This window comes from Spodoptera frugiperda, chromosome 4, assembly GCF_023101765.2.
Source record: "Spodoptera frugiperda isolate SF20-4 chromosome 4, AGI-APGP_CSIRO_Sfru_2.0, whole genome shotgun sequence".
NCBI classification, from domain to species: Eukaryota; Metazoa; Arthropoda; class Insecta; order Lepidoptera; family Noctuidae; genus Spodoptera; species Spodoptera frugiperda.
The window spans coordinates 6,318,626-6,333,901 of record NC_064215.1 but is presented as its reverse complement, the minus strand read 5'-3'; the positions used below and the strand labels follow the sequence as shown (position 1 = coordinate 6,333,901).

Below are 15,276 nucleotides of genomic sequence, written 5' to 3'. Positions count from 1 at the left end.
CTCTCAACAAATATAGTTTTCTTTTCCCAAACCTCTTCTCAATTTAAGGTCTCTAAGTCTACTTGAGCTGAATATTACCACCGTTATTTATTCTGATATCGGCAGCAATAACGCTTCCAGTACTAATGCTGGTAAGTGTCACTAAGCCCTAAAAGTACACCGCTGTACAAGTGTGTTGCTGATCATATAAGAAACTTTTTAATTACGAGGACCACCATCATCACGGAGGACGTTTAATGGCATCTGAAAGTTTCAAAACCTATTTAAATTTCTTAAAACCAATTTTACGTAGATGACCTCCGTGTATCCTACAACGAGTAACTTCGTATGGGCAGTAGCATCCTCTATTTCAGTGATCTAAAAGACTTGTTGTCAGAGGTGAGGTTATGGCAAACCCACTCTTTAAATAAGGAGATTTTTGTTCACTATTTGGCATATTGCGGCTAATTACGATGGTGATAAAGGCTACCATCTGGTTTTAAATACGCTTTAAAGGTGACCATGTTCTTGTTTAATGCTTCTCCAACTTTTGGGTGTGTGACCGACGCGACCGACGTAACGACTGTATATAGATGTTATAATGGACGGACGAAGTCTAAGTGCTCTCTAAGTCTCCAAGGTGTTTTGAGATGCATGATGGAACCCATAACTAACCGTTAAAGTAACTACAGTTACAGGTATGCAAAGTTATAGGGTATATGACTATTTTTTATTTTAATGTCCGTCTTGTAGATTGTTTTAAAATATTAGACACGTATTTTTTATTTTCTTTCAGAAACAAATACTTTCGAAGATATATCGATTTGAAATATCGCGTGCCGTCACTTCTAGGTACGTTTTATACGTAGAAATGAAGTATTTGCTCACTCCTAAACTTTGATTCGTTTTATTTAACTATTGTTATCTTATATGACACAATAAAAAATACGTGTCAAATATTTTTTCATTACCTAACTAACGGTAAATCTAAATAGATTTTTAATTTGAATACCCCGTCGTCATCCCTATTGTATAAAACGGTGATATAATATTATAAGCAATCAAACAAAATTTAGTGATTACTGTGTGTACATTAATACAGGCGCGATCAATAAAAAGTAATACTTTTAACGACGCCGCGACGACTAACATTTATTCAACAATTAAAATAATAATGATGTTCATTACGTTTCCTCGTCCCTCAATTTACAAGCAGTGGTTTGGTGATCCAATTACCATTAAGTTTCCTATTTATTTTCATATTTTACTTCATCAAAACCTCATTAATATAGTTGTTATAAGCATTACTTTTAAATGAAGTATTAATTTCGAAATTCTTTGCACTTAGAGTATTGAGTCTGGAAAATCTCAAAGTGTACTTAAATATACGCTCATCAATTAATATTATTACTTATTGAAAGGAAATAATAGTTTCTAGGTAAACATGTAGGTATTATACCTCTGCCTATCTTTTCACATAACAACAGGCATAATGTAGTACGTTATATTTATTATTTTTCAAATGCACATCAATTTAAAGGATTTCCAGCTTCGCTAATAAAATAAATGAATAGAAATTGCACTTAAATTCCGCTCGGAAAGATTTCACGGAACAAGAAACAGCAGGAAATGAATTTTCTTTGGCGGCCACTCAAAATATTCGTTTGACGCGAGGCAGCTGCCACGATCCAGGGAGCCGACCTCTTTAGTTTTGTTTAGTTAAATACTTCAATAAAACGGGACCGTGGTCACTTTTATTTTTAAGCTGGTTTTATCTGCGATAACGAGAAGTTGTTTTTTTAATTTAACACACATTCGAATGAAATCGACACTAAGTTTTTAAACTGATATGGTCACTAACACTATCATTAGAACTGAGACGGGATATTTACGCATATTCAAGGATGAACAGTGATCATGGCGCTTGCAACAGTGCCGAAATATCGGAAACTCATAGACATAAATAAACATGGTCCGTCTCAAGTTCTAATGATAAATCGACACTAAAATACAATTTTTTGTACGCATTATTATCTATTGTTGAGATTGTATAATACACTGTTTTAATTAGAGAACCTGTGTACTTGATATCTGTGTCCTTAATGTTGAAAATGTTAATTTTTAAGTAGAGGTTTAATGCACAAACTAATAATTTCCAAAGTATGAGAGCTAAGTAGGTACAACTAAAATTAGCCAAGCATTATCTTTAGAATATTACCGAGGTAACCTAGATTCTACTTTTCTCATTAAACTTTTATTTTATTAAGATAAAAATGAAATCTTAACAAAGAAAATAAAATTGATATCGGTTTTTACTGAGATAGTGACAAAACCAACACCCCTAAACAATATACTCGAAAATGGTATATCCCGTAGAGATTTTCCTCGGAAGTAGGTAGCAAATAAAAACACTAATATGGGGCAGATGAGGCTTACGACTAATAGATTGATTACTCCACATGAGCCGGTCTAGGCAACCAAGACGTTAGCTTAACGACGGCCCGCCCTATCTCCGCCCACTGAATTAGGCTTGTGCCTTAATCAAAATTCTTTTGTACATCGCAAAATGAAGGAGTGAACGCCGAACGGTATTTGTGAAACCGCTCTATCATTTTACTAGTAGCTATTTACTTACTACTTCCACATAATACACAATATATTGTATCATATTCCTTCCGAAATAGTTGAGCTTATTATTAGGGATCTTATTTATATTTCCACATCGGTTGATATATGTTCTTTTACTAGCTTTGAAACTGGAGCAGATAGGTTATTTAGGGTACAATATTATTCTATGTCACGATATTAAAAAGTAAATGAAGCAAATTCAAAGGTCTTTTGAGGTTAAAACTGTGTCGTGTTCGGTACTGTAATTATGGTAAAGTTAACAACAGTTCTCAATGGTTAACGCTTAGTGCCAGACCATTATCTATTATTGTAATGTCTTAGACGAACGACCCGACCATTTATTTTCATGGTAATTTATTCCGAATAAAAGAACATTCCTTTGATATGAGTTTACGAGCGTGACTTACAATCATAACTTAGTATTTTGTACAACTGTTTACTTGTTACGGAAACACAATACTTATACAAACGATTGTAGAAATCTGATACGAGTATGACGTATAGAAGTCGACTCTCCCGAGGTGTCGACTCATAATATCACATTTAATTAAACAATTTATTTCGTACACAACTTTGCTTAACACAACTAATTACTTAAGGATAACTCGCGGAACGCTTATAAAGAGGCTCAGAAAGTGGAAGTGTCAGCCGTAAATTACGAGACAAGTTAGCAACATTATCTATATGTGGGAGTCCCGGCGGGTACGCTTGTCACTCCACACGCGTACATTTAAATGAAAACAATGCATACATAAACAGTCGCCCGAATCTTCCCCAACTTGATATTATGTTCTCTTTCAATCACAACTTATCTTGAAAAAGTTTGCTCGATACATACGCGTGTACGCAGATCTACCACTTGTACTTGGAATGAGGTAGATCCGTTCACGAACAGGCGCTGTATTCCTGTTTACATTGCTACATGGGCGTATGTGTACTGTTAAATCTCTTTACAACTTTTAAATACACTTACGAAGTAAAATCGAAACAAAAAGTCTGTGCAAAGTACTCCAATAGTGATTTAAAATATTTTTAATCATATTCGGTGCTGAAGTTTAGTCTCTCAGGTAATAATACCTGACTTGACTGTTCAGCGTTCATAAATCAATGTCAATATTAGTTTACAAAATTACAAAACCTTCGTAAAATCGAGGCTGCTTGCTTACCTTAGGCCGGTAAGCAGGCGGGCTTAACTCTGGCCGCCCGGAGTCTGACACGGTCCCTCCACTTCAAAACGTCAGAGTGACAATTTGTCTTCAACGGCAAAATGCGATAAGTTTGTTGAGAAAGATGAACGGAAGATAAAACCCCTATCCTTTTGAATAACTCGGAGTAAATTGGAAATCTTGATGACGTCACATAGCTTAAGAACCGAAGCTCTAGACGTGTTGTTCGCATTCGAACGGATCTGAAGTCAAACCTGAACGAATCCAAAGTGTATTTTCCAGTACGTTTTTATTTATGACGAGATTACCTCCCGACACATCGCCACTGATTTTATTCCCGTGTTTTCCTACTTTATTACTTTCGTAGAACTCACGAGATTGTACGAATTCGAAACTCGGTTTTACCTGCCCGCACTTCTAAGGCACAGGTAAATCTTAAAACATCTTGTTCGACATAAGTAGTAGGTTGCGAACAGGACAATCTTTACATAAATTACAAATGTTTTCCTTTTACTTTTGTTTCTGTTCAAAGTGTTTCTGAAAACATAATAGATATGAAAATAAGAAAACGTTAATACGCCTACGATATTTCCATGAGCTGCTGTTTACCGAGATAAATGCTATATCAATAGCATTTAATAGGTAGAAGACGAACATAGATATGTAATATAGGTATCTACGCTTCGTTTATCCTTGTTTTAAGTTAAAAGCGTAATACTTGTATTGTACACACAGGGTACAGGAGGTGTGATTTTTTTATGAATTACACCCACGTATGTGGCGAAGTAAAAGCGATAGTTATCTACAGGGAACAGCTGGTTTTGGCGATATTGGCTCGTTCCGCGCGAAACGTCCAATGCTTACAAAATACACTCCGACAAATCGATACCTGCCCGCTGCCATCAGAGCGACGTTATACTTGTAGTATATGGATTCACTGTTCACTTTGTACATACGTAATACATATATACCTGTATATCATTGCGTTTGATATTATTCAGAAATGTGCAGAACTATTTCAGATCGAATTCTAAAGTACCTAACCTCGTTCAAAGCGCCTCATTATGGTACGTTTATTGCACGCTCTCTCGAGTTTATTAAAGTACATTTTGATGCTTTTATATGCAATATAGATGCTTCAAGTGATTTCAAGTTTTAATTTTAATATTATAGTTTTGTAAGAGCTTCCTGTTACTGAAATGAGCTGTTTCAATAATTCAATGCAATCTGGAAATGTTTACCTGTATAGCGTATAACGACCATGGAAATTAGCTATCGTTCAGCTCGAAAGAATAAGAAATCAAAGAGTACAACTGACACAGAACCACTTCAAAAAGCACTTAAACAGAATCACGTAATTAATATTTTTCCAATATCGTACAAGGCAGCATTGTATTGGTGTAGGTACTAAAAGTTATGAATTATGTTGCCCAAGACGTCAATTTCGCTTTATTTCTATCGTGAAAACTCAGCGCGTTCTCATTTACATACACTTTGCTGACCCAACAACGATAAAACCCTTTTTATCGCAGTAAAAAGGATTTCTGAGGTTCTATAAAGAATTCTTTACTATTTAATACAAATCGGAACATTTAACGGACCATTCATTCCGATCCGTCATTTAAATTGGCGTAATTATTTGATCTGGACCAGATGCTACCAATCTTCAATCGTTGAATAAAATGTAAAAGAAGAATTGCAATTTTTGTAAATCTCGGTTCTCTTTTACAAAATGTTCACGTCTCATTTCGACTTTGAAGTGTGTGTGAATTCATGAAATATAATATTGTGCTTGACCGCTTTATATTTGCGCAACGTATTTGGTCATAAAAGGTCCTCATCATACACTTGAATTGGGGCTTAAGATCCTTGGCCCATTACAAACAGACCCTATTATTAGAACTCGATTAAAAAGGACCAAAGCAATCGTTCACGAATAAACTGAAGTAGATATCTCTCAATCCACAAAGCCATCGGATCATTAATAAAAATCCTCCATAAATATAAAACAATAAAGTAAATTGATTAGTTATGAGCGCAAGTTCAGAATAAATGAAATAAAAGTCTTGAGTGTCGTTCTTGTTCCACAACTTTGATGGGGACAATACAAAATAAATGCAGAAGTTAAAATAAATATAAGGCAAAGTTGTCCAAGTGATTTGCATACTAAATATAAAGAAACACGAAGACCTAAGACTTTCTCCGTATCACATGGCATGAGTATAAAACACAAAGTGAATTCATACTCTTTTGTAAAACTTGACTTACTTGAACGGATACGACGTAAAATATGCACGTTTCAATAGATATAAAAGCTAAGTTAGTGTAACAAATGCACCTAGTTCCCGAATCGGATGGGAGCGATAAAAATTCGCTGATCATCGAAAAGGGATCGGGCGTGCAAACGACAAGCCGAGCTCGCCCAACCATTTATTTTCGATTGTTCTAAATCTGGCAAATATAGCTTCCTCTTACCTGTGTACACTAATCCTAATTGTTTGTGGATTACAAAATTGTTTGTCGTTTAAAATGTACTCGTTTTTGCTACATTTATTTTTATGCTGGAGTCACCTCCAATCACTGTTGAATGTTTTATTACGATTGGCACGGCATTACGCAAATGTCGGTCCTTTATCGAACTTTATTTTTTGTTCAAACTACGTATTATTTCGTCATAAATTGAACCTTTCCAGTGAAACTTTTAGACTTATTGAGGTTACGTAACATGTACCTTTAGGAGAAGTTGATAGAGCGACACTATCGACAAAAATTGTACGGCTTCCAAATTCACCGAAATGTACTTTTAACAAAACTGCGAACGTTTCACTAAAGTGAATAAAATGTCCAACAAATACTTTGTATTGTGAAGGTTTGTGTTGTAGTGTTGTGCATACTTGTTATTCAATCACACCAAAACGACTACTGAATACATTTGAACGGATAGTTTACATGTAAGATTAAATAGCTAGATACCTTGTACACCTATTTTTTAAAAAGATGAGCGTAGTTGTATTAAAAATATATCACCAATAAGATAAATGATTGAAACTGTCATATCATATTTATTGCAGAATGAAATGGAATATACTAGCATAACAAAAACAAGAGCATAATATTATTATGGCATGTTACATATTTATTGAGTTGTTATTCAACAAGTTAATTTTATGCAATACGTTTTATTGTAAGATAAGAAACGCGTCATACATTCCTTGGTGGTCTAGTTAATAAAACAAAACACCACGGTATCATAGAACTTTGTAGAAAACGCTATAGATATTGTTGAGAAAAATGTTTGAAACGTGCCTGCTTCGTCCGATCTCGACAGCGACATTTAGTATGTTCGACGTAGCCCAAGACAAGCAATGACAGATACATATAGGTGTTTAGGTATGTCCAGTTCTGATATTACAATTGTCTTTACATTTTATTAAAACATTGGACAATGATTCTTTATGATTGATGATCCAATTTGCGAATCACGGATCGCTCTCAGGTAAAAATAATGTGTTTTAAAATTCGTGATCATATAGGGCGTTGCGTTGTATAGGCTAAATTTTGAGCTATGAAAGAGATTGAAGAATGTCGCACTGATTAAGAATTACATTAAATCAATCAATCAATAAGAACCTACATTTACAAATAAATTAAATGTCATTTATTTCTTTCCTTTTTACGTCAATAACGAGGAAATATTTCAAAATAGATTATCAATAGGCACAATTTTTCCTACTCGTAGAAAGAAGCTTCTACATAAAATACTGAAGTTCGCTTACCACCAATCGGAACAAAGGTCATCAATATCAAGTTTTACGCAGAAATAATCAAATCTAAAACATTTTCCCTTCAAACTTTGCCCACCCTTTTTTACACCCCAGAGGTGTAATTCCCAAATTTCATGAAACACGTGTCCAAAAGTTTTTAATCGAGATCCTAAATATCAACTTTCATTGATTTCACTTAAAAAAGTACTGAATTTCATACAATTCTCAATTTCATTCCTCTTTGGGGTTGAACTTTGAAAAAAGTTTCGCTTTGAGAATCTCTACAACATACGAAATGCTTTTTGGCAAGATTTCAAGTGATCCGGATCCTAACTCGATGGTTATGGTGCAATATTCACGTGTCACCGAATCAAACTGTTACTAAAGCAATGACAACTGAACTATTGACTTTGCCGACTTTTTATATTTTACTTGCGGCTTCACCCGCATGGAAGTTTATTTAGAAGCTGTATCGCGAGTAGATCCCACCGAATTTGTCATATATCTATAATGCGGATAGTCCACGGAAACTTTTATAAACAGGGATTAAAAATAGCCTATAGTATTACATCAACAGCCTATAACACTGCTGACTAAAGTCTCTTCTCGCATGGAGAAGGATTTGAGCATTAATCACCACGCTTGCTCAATGCGGGATGGCGATTTTAAACTTATAATTTTATTTGAAATGATGAGCTCATGTGTCTAAACAATCTTAGAAAGTACACATAACTCGGAAAAAATCACATTGGTGCTTGCCGTTGGTAGGTTTTGAAACCGCGCTCTCATGCATGAAGAGCGTCTTAAATCTTCAGGTCACCACGACAGCCTATATTATACTCTCTGAAAAATAAATTGAAATATTGATCCCGTCATTTCAAACAATCAAATCTTCTAGATAAACATAAACGTGAAACTTTAGGTACATAGATCAATCTTTAAAAAAAACCACTAAACAGATTTTGTGAAAGAGAGCGACCTGACCTGAACGCGACGACAGCGCCAAGTGTTTTAATAAATTACGTTCACGAGATTTTCATTTATTTTCTTTTTTACTCGTAAGAGCGATGTTTACGTACAGCGGACATTAATTTATTTACTTCGATCGATTCTGACCCTGTAACCCTTCCCGAGCAACTAATCTCTGCGCCACGAAATAAATTATTCTCGTGTAAGTTGAGAAAAGACGAATACAATAGGAGCGAGTAGAAGAGGTGTGTATTTGACGACGTAAGCTTGAAGAGAGATTGTTTATCTGATCTTGAACCTAAAACAATAAAAAAGGATACCTTTATCGAACCCTTTAGTCCTGACAAGCACTTTTTGTCTACTATGGAAGTTTTAGTTAAGCTCTTTCGGAGATTGCGTATAAAAGTTGGAACGTGGATTTTTTAGAAAATATCCACTTAAAATGGTAGGTACATACTAGACTAATCAACTACGTAGGTACTTTGTTAAAGAAGTCTGAAGAGATCGCATTTGTACTCAAAATTAAATTATGTATCCTGTGGTTTGATAATAGTATGATAATATAACAGATAAATACAAAAACCCAAAGATTGAAACTGTGATTTAGATGAAACATCCATCTCAGGTTTGGGATGAAGAGTTAAAGGAACAAATCGCAGAGATTTTCAGCCGACAAGAAATGGGGTCATCTCTAGTGACATAAATGTTCAATGTTTGAAAGGTAAGCTTTATGGTCCATGGCGATATTACGTGTCTAATATTTGGAAGGCTTCTCCAATTTTTAGGACAACCCACGTAATACAACATTACACCTGTCTTTTCGCGATGTGTGACGCAGAGATCGTTTTTTATGGAATAGGGGGCAAACGAGCAGACGTGTTACCTGATGTAAGCGATCAGCGCTGCCTATGGACACCCGCATAAGAGTTCACTGATGCGTTGTCAGATCTAAGATAATATAGCAGAAGACTAACTAATGAAGAAAAATCGTTTTTGACAAGACAATAAACCACATGTCTGCCCTCTACGTGTTCATCTATTGTTTCAAGTAACACAATTGTTGTACACAAAATACATAACGAACTAAGTATCAGTCAGTACATAAAGCAATGTGAACATGATATTAACTCCGAAGCACCTCAAAGAAGCGTACAGAATTCTGTAAAGTTTCACCACATACTGGCGCACCATCCGTTTTGCGTCTGACTTCTAAAACTACTTGACGAGCTCATCAGAGTAAACAATAAACTGTTGTACGCAAACTCTTGGGGAACGCTAAAGGCTCTATCGACTGAGACTACACTTTAAGAATATTTGACTTTAAGATCAGATATAAAAGTTCAGGAAATTGATACCTCAGTCCTCACCCCGTCTAAAGCGTTTGATAAAGTAATATTGCTGTGTGGTCATAAAAAACTCATCCAGTGTGTCATAAAATATTTGGAATCTCCTAACAAATGAGTCGTTAAAATCTCATTCTCTTCTAAATATAATTTCTTGAGTGTGTCCCTCGAAATGGGGAGTATTTCGTAAATAATGGACTGCCGCCGTGAGAGCAGTGTGTTTACACGTTATTGAATGTTCAACGTCGTGTGGACAAGTCTCCACCTTAATGGTGGGCCGCTGTTATTATTATGAAATTATAACTAGGTCAAGTCAACATATATGTATACTAATGCAATATTATTAAACAAAGTGGAAACTTATGTTTGTTACGTATTCATCGACAACTGTTTATCGTATTTGTATGAATATATTATAAAAACGTCTAAATAATAAAATAGTAGTAAAATTTTAAGTTAGAAATCTTTAAAAAAAATGTTGGAAAAAAACATGCCTTTGCTATGTTTTATGAAGACTCTTAATGGGTTGTGGGTTGTCGAAGGCAAATGACAGTTTCTGGACGTAAAACCGACATTCAGACACAGTGCTTACCTCAACCTAGTTGAGAAAAATCGAAGAGAAAAACAAACACTTTCAAGAATAGGTTAATAGTAAAGAGGCTTTAGAGTATTTGCATATCTCGCGTCTATTAAAACAATCCTATTCACTACTCTATATGTAACACACGCCATTTGACGACTGAAGACACTAATCTGATCTCGCGTGCGATTTGCATGAGACACACGTTGTGTTTCAATAATAATAATCTAATTACATACTCACAATGATAATTAAATATAGATTACTATGACAATACATTAATAGCTAACGTATAATTTTGATATAGTAGTATGTGTACCGAAGTGTGCATGATAACACCCACGTTCTGAATTAATTAATAATGTGCCTACACATTATTACATTATGCTCACAAATCAATCTACTCCAATTAGAAGCTTGGAAACTAATTACGTTACGGCCAAGAAATCCTTCCCCAGAAGTCCAGTACTAATTTCCATTTAACCTACTTTAAGAAATATTTAAAACTTTTGGCCTGAACAGCGGCACAAAGAAATGAAAGCGAACGCCGCGATTGTAAATAACTTTGAGTGTTAAAAGAAAAAATAAGTTATAATAAGATTGCAACCTTACAAAATACCTACAGCGCGGTACTGCGAGCACTCGGGGTGTTTTCTTAATTAATCTTCAGGATACCCTTTGGGTGTACTAAAAGCAACTCTTTATGATGTTTTATTAAAAAAGTAGATAGTAAAAAATAAGGGGAATAAACCAAAACGAAAAACGAACTCGACAAGATTACTTAATTAAGTTGGAAGTTACACGTGCTGTTATATAAACTGGTGCACACTTATGGCGGCTGGCAATAGAACCAGTTTCGGTATAAATGCGAGTACTACTTGTAGTTTATATGTTAAATTAATATTAATCGCAGCCCGTGCTAAGTAATGCATAAGTGGTGTATGTTACTGCCAACGCGAAACGAACAAAGACAAATTGAGCTAACAACGTTAAAATAGTACATGTAGGTGGACAAGCATGTTTTATTACAAGTATCATTTATAAAAACAAATAATACGTCTGTATGTACAATAAAGTATTTATACCATTGTTTTTAGCGAAGCCTCAAACCTCAAGTCGTAAACTTAGATATAACGTGTGCCAGTCGATATAATGTGAATACACGTCACATACATAAACCTCTAGATCAATAGGTAATTAGGAGATAATGAAGCTAATTAAATAGTCTAGACAAACATACATGATATTAATAAGCCATAACGTCAGTACAAGTTGCTGTTATTAGTGGGCGTGCTCACAACCAGGCCTTGTCCTGTCCTGCAATTAGATTAGATAAGGTTCCACAGTACAAGAACCGTTTCAGGTGGAGTACACCCTTTGTAACGATAAGCCCATTTTATTGTCTACGTTCGTCGCTGGCCGCTCGCTTTTATCTTTTTACTGTCGGCCCGGACCGGCATTAGCAATATGCTTCACAAGTTACGGCTCGAACACTGGAAATGGACAATTATTTTTTTACTCACTGATCGATATTATACGCTCCAAGTATATACTATTCTGTTCTGTGTAATTTTTAATCAAAGCGTTGAAGTTTCGTTGTTGATAGGAACGAGAACAAAGCTTGAAATGCCCTTGTATCAAATATGGTTGACGTGTAGCGTGTAGGCGTAGCTCAAACAAAGAGTAGCTACGTGACTGGTGGTGCGAATGTAATCAATATTGCATCCGCGTCGAGGTTGCTCCGCTAATTGAACGTATTGCTCTCCCGAACTATTTAATAACTTATATCCAATAGCCGTACTGACGTACGTAATATTGTAACTCATCGCAAATAATGTGATGAAAACAGCGCTGAAAACAATGGAAAGTGTCGATTTATTAATTGTATTTCAATTTATTAAAACCACCAATATATGAAAGCTTCTGTTTTCAGTTGTACTTCTTTTAGTACTGAAATTTAACTCTAGTTAGTATGTAGAGTTATTTAACTTTAAACGAAAACTGCGTATTTTGGCGATAAATCATCAAATACTTAAACGACATAAACAGAAAAAAAATATCAATGTGTTATGTTCAGGTACAGAAGGAAACTGAATTTTGTTTTTAATAGTTGTTCCCGTGTTTTTTTTGCTTCACATTCCCATTGTATCTAGTTAAGAAGAAGTTGGGAGAAAGTGGACTACGCGCCCTACCATTAAATATAGCCATAAAAAACATTAAATAGGTCTGTAACATTAAAATTCACACGAAAATTTCACAGCTGTCGTCACACCCCGAGGCGATTTCAACGAATAATTGGAGAAATGATCAACATTAAAATACGCTGATTTATCAAATAAGTAGACCCATTGTTTGAGAAATAAGGATCGAACATTTCAAACGTATTTTGATTGGGAATTGTAACATTTTTTAACACTCGAGCAGTCACTCTTTGTTTTCATTTTATTTATTTTCCGGGAAAAGTTGCCCATAAAACTTATTACTTTTTACGTACTCACAAAGTGCGAAGTACCCGGTCGCCTACATAACAATTGACCTAGACAATTGGCCCGAAGGCAGGTACGTATTATATATACATAAAACCCATCGCGCTATAAATGTAAAGCATTTTCTTAAACTTCAAAGGTCGTTTATTGCAAAGGCTCCCTTTTCCGCTTGGCCGGTCGCTCCAAAATTAGGTTTGCTTGCTTTAGTTGTTGTCACGTTTACTAACGTAGCCTGCTTGCCTGAGCTTCGTTCATTTTGAACTGCGTCTGACAGCAGACTTTATCCATCTCGAGTGCATGAATTACCCGCTTGTATGCTAATTTTGAAGTAACAAACACAATAAACAGTAAAACACTGCTGACGCCGCAGACGAGTCTCGCTCCTCTCGAGAAACAACAAATTCAGCTAAATCACAACTACTGAAGGGATTTACTTCTCACTTTCAGTGAATTTCTTACATTTTAGCTATTCTTTCTGTAGTTCCAACTCCGTATTTGAACGTAGTACTGATAACTAAGTACCTACAGACTCCAATTATAGCGTGAGCTAGTCGCAGAATGTTCCTCACGTTTATTTTCCCTCCCTTCACAATGCACACATTTTTCATGCTCATTATCTCCACTTTGCACTGTATGAACAAAGTATGACAGCACATTCATTAGGAAGCCAGTCTCTTTCATCTTCACCAACTTTATGTGTAGGTAGTTGCTCAGGTTCTTAATATTCTTTACATTTGCCACTAAGTACCTGTAGGCGTCATAATGTATGTTCCTATTTCAGCATATTAATAAAACCCTTCTGTGAATGTCCTAAATATGTAACAATTCACACTAGCGACACAATACACAGCGCCATGCGAATCTACATAAATATAGCTTCACAATAAAAATATTAAATCGCGTGGGCGAAACACGTTTACCGACGAAACAGTTTCTATTGTTTGAAAAACAAATATTGTACACAACAATTTGTCTCCCAAAAAGCATTTTATTTAAGCGATTTTTCATGTCTCTTTTTCGTAAAAACATTAAGGAGTCCGTGTCGCTACGATTCATACAACATGTCCAATTCTCCGTCTTTAATCAAACTCGCTCTTTGTGCATCACGTTAATAAAGTCGTCTTACATCAAAAGGACTTCAAGGGTTTCCAATTATAGCGAGTGTTTGCGAACATTCATTGTTATCTTATCTCCGAGTTGTGAATCTTTCTTCACGGGCGACGCGACGGCCGAGGTGTGCTTCAATTGTGTAGCTACTTCTGTTCTGTCGCTTCTTTTGCTCTCAAGTACTTAATCTTCATTTGTTGAGAAGATACAAATAAGTATTTACTTAACTACCCGATTTGCAATAACGAGACTTTATAGATCCGAACGGATAAAAAAGGTTTACTCCGCCCTAATATAGTTCTATCCAAAGAACCTCCCAAATAAAACGTGAGAGATCAAAATGCTAAACAAAGGACAATATTTTGAATGCGTTTCTTAAAAAGACACAATAAATAGCTTTTAATAGTGATAAATACAATATATCATTATTAAAATAAAGTAATAATGGATTTAAATATAATTAAATGGAGAATAACAATAAAACATTTAAAACGATGGCTCATAACCATAGTGAAACCAGACTTGGTACTCCGGAGTAACTTTATGAGTTTTCTGTGCGAGGGAAATTGTGAGATAAGAATAATGACTAACGCTATATACTCCCAAATTACAGGTATCATGACGGAACGTGACAACGTTCTCAAATACCCAACATCTACGTGGAACCGAACTTAATACGCGATACAAACAGCGCTTGGACAGAAATTAATTAGGTAAGATCTGAGTAAGTTACAAAATAGCAAGTAATGTTGCAATAGCTATCAAATAAATACTTTGGTAAAGAAACACCGAGGGTATATGTTCCTTCGTCATGCATTCAACAGGTACAGTTATATAGCAGACATCCACTGAAGAATGGATGCGCGTTTACGATTTCTTATATGAGCGCGATAATGGAGTGGTCGGAGCGTCGGCGGGACACAGCGCGCGAGCGAAGGCTCGGCGGTGGCCGGCGTGCTGGCGACGCATCAGCCGGACTAAGGTAAATAATTAAATCGGGAAAACGCTACTTACGCGGGGTGCGCGCTCCGAGGCGGCGGGGTGCGACGGTAGCGAGGTGTGTGAGGCCGCGTGGCCGGGCTGCGGCAGACTGTTGCTCCCGGGCCCGCTTCACTTGTTACGTGCCTCCCGCCCGCCCTGCGCGGATGGTAGCCGCCCTCCGCGCGCCGCACCTTCAACCCCGTTTCGACAACCCCGCCCCGCATCCGCTCACCAATATCACGGGTCCTTCACTTTGCAGCATCCTCACTCAGA

At 36.0% G+C, this 15,276-nt stretch overlaps 1 protein-coding gene across 7 annotated transcripts in view; it reads right to left on the bottom strand.

Annotated features, from left to right (window-relative positions):
- LOC118272352 (regulating synaptic membrane exocytosis protein 2) overlaps positions 1-15,276 on the bottom strand; it is a 97,950-nt gene extending 82,674 nt beyond the window's left edge. For 3 of the 7 annotated variants that reach the window (XM_035588780.2, XM_035588786.2, XM_035588787.2), the window contains exon 1: positions 15,037-15,274. The gene's annotated coding sequence lies outside the window, so the exon portion shown is untranslated. Of the gene's footprint in view, positions 1-15,036 lie in introns of all 7 variants that reach the window. The other 4 variants (XM_035588785.2, XM_035588783.2, XM_035588788.2 and 1 more) reach the window with 4 other exon arrangements.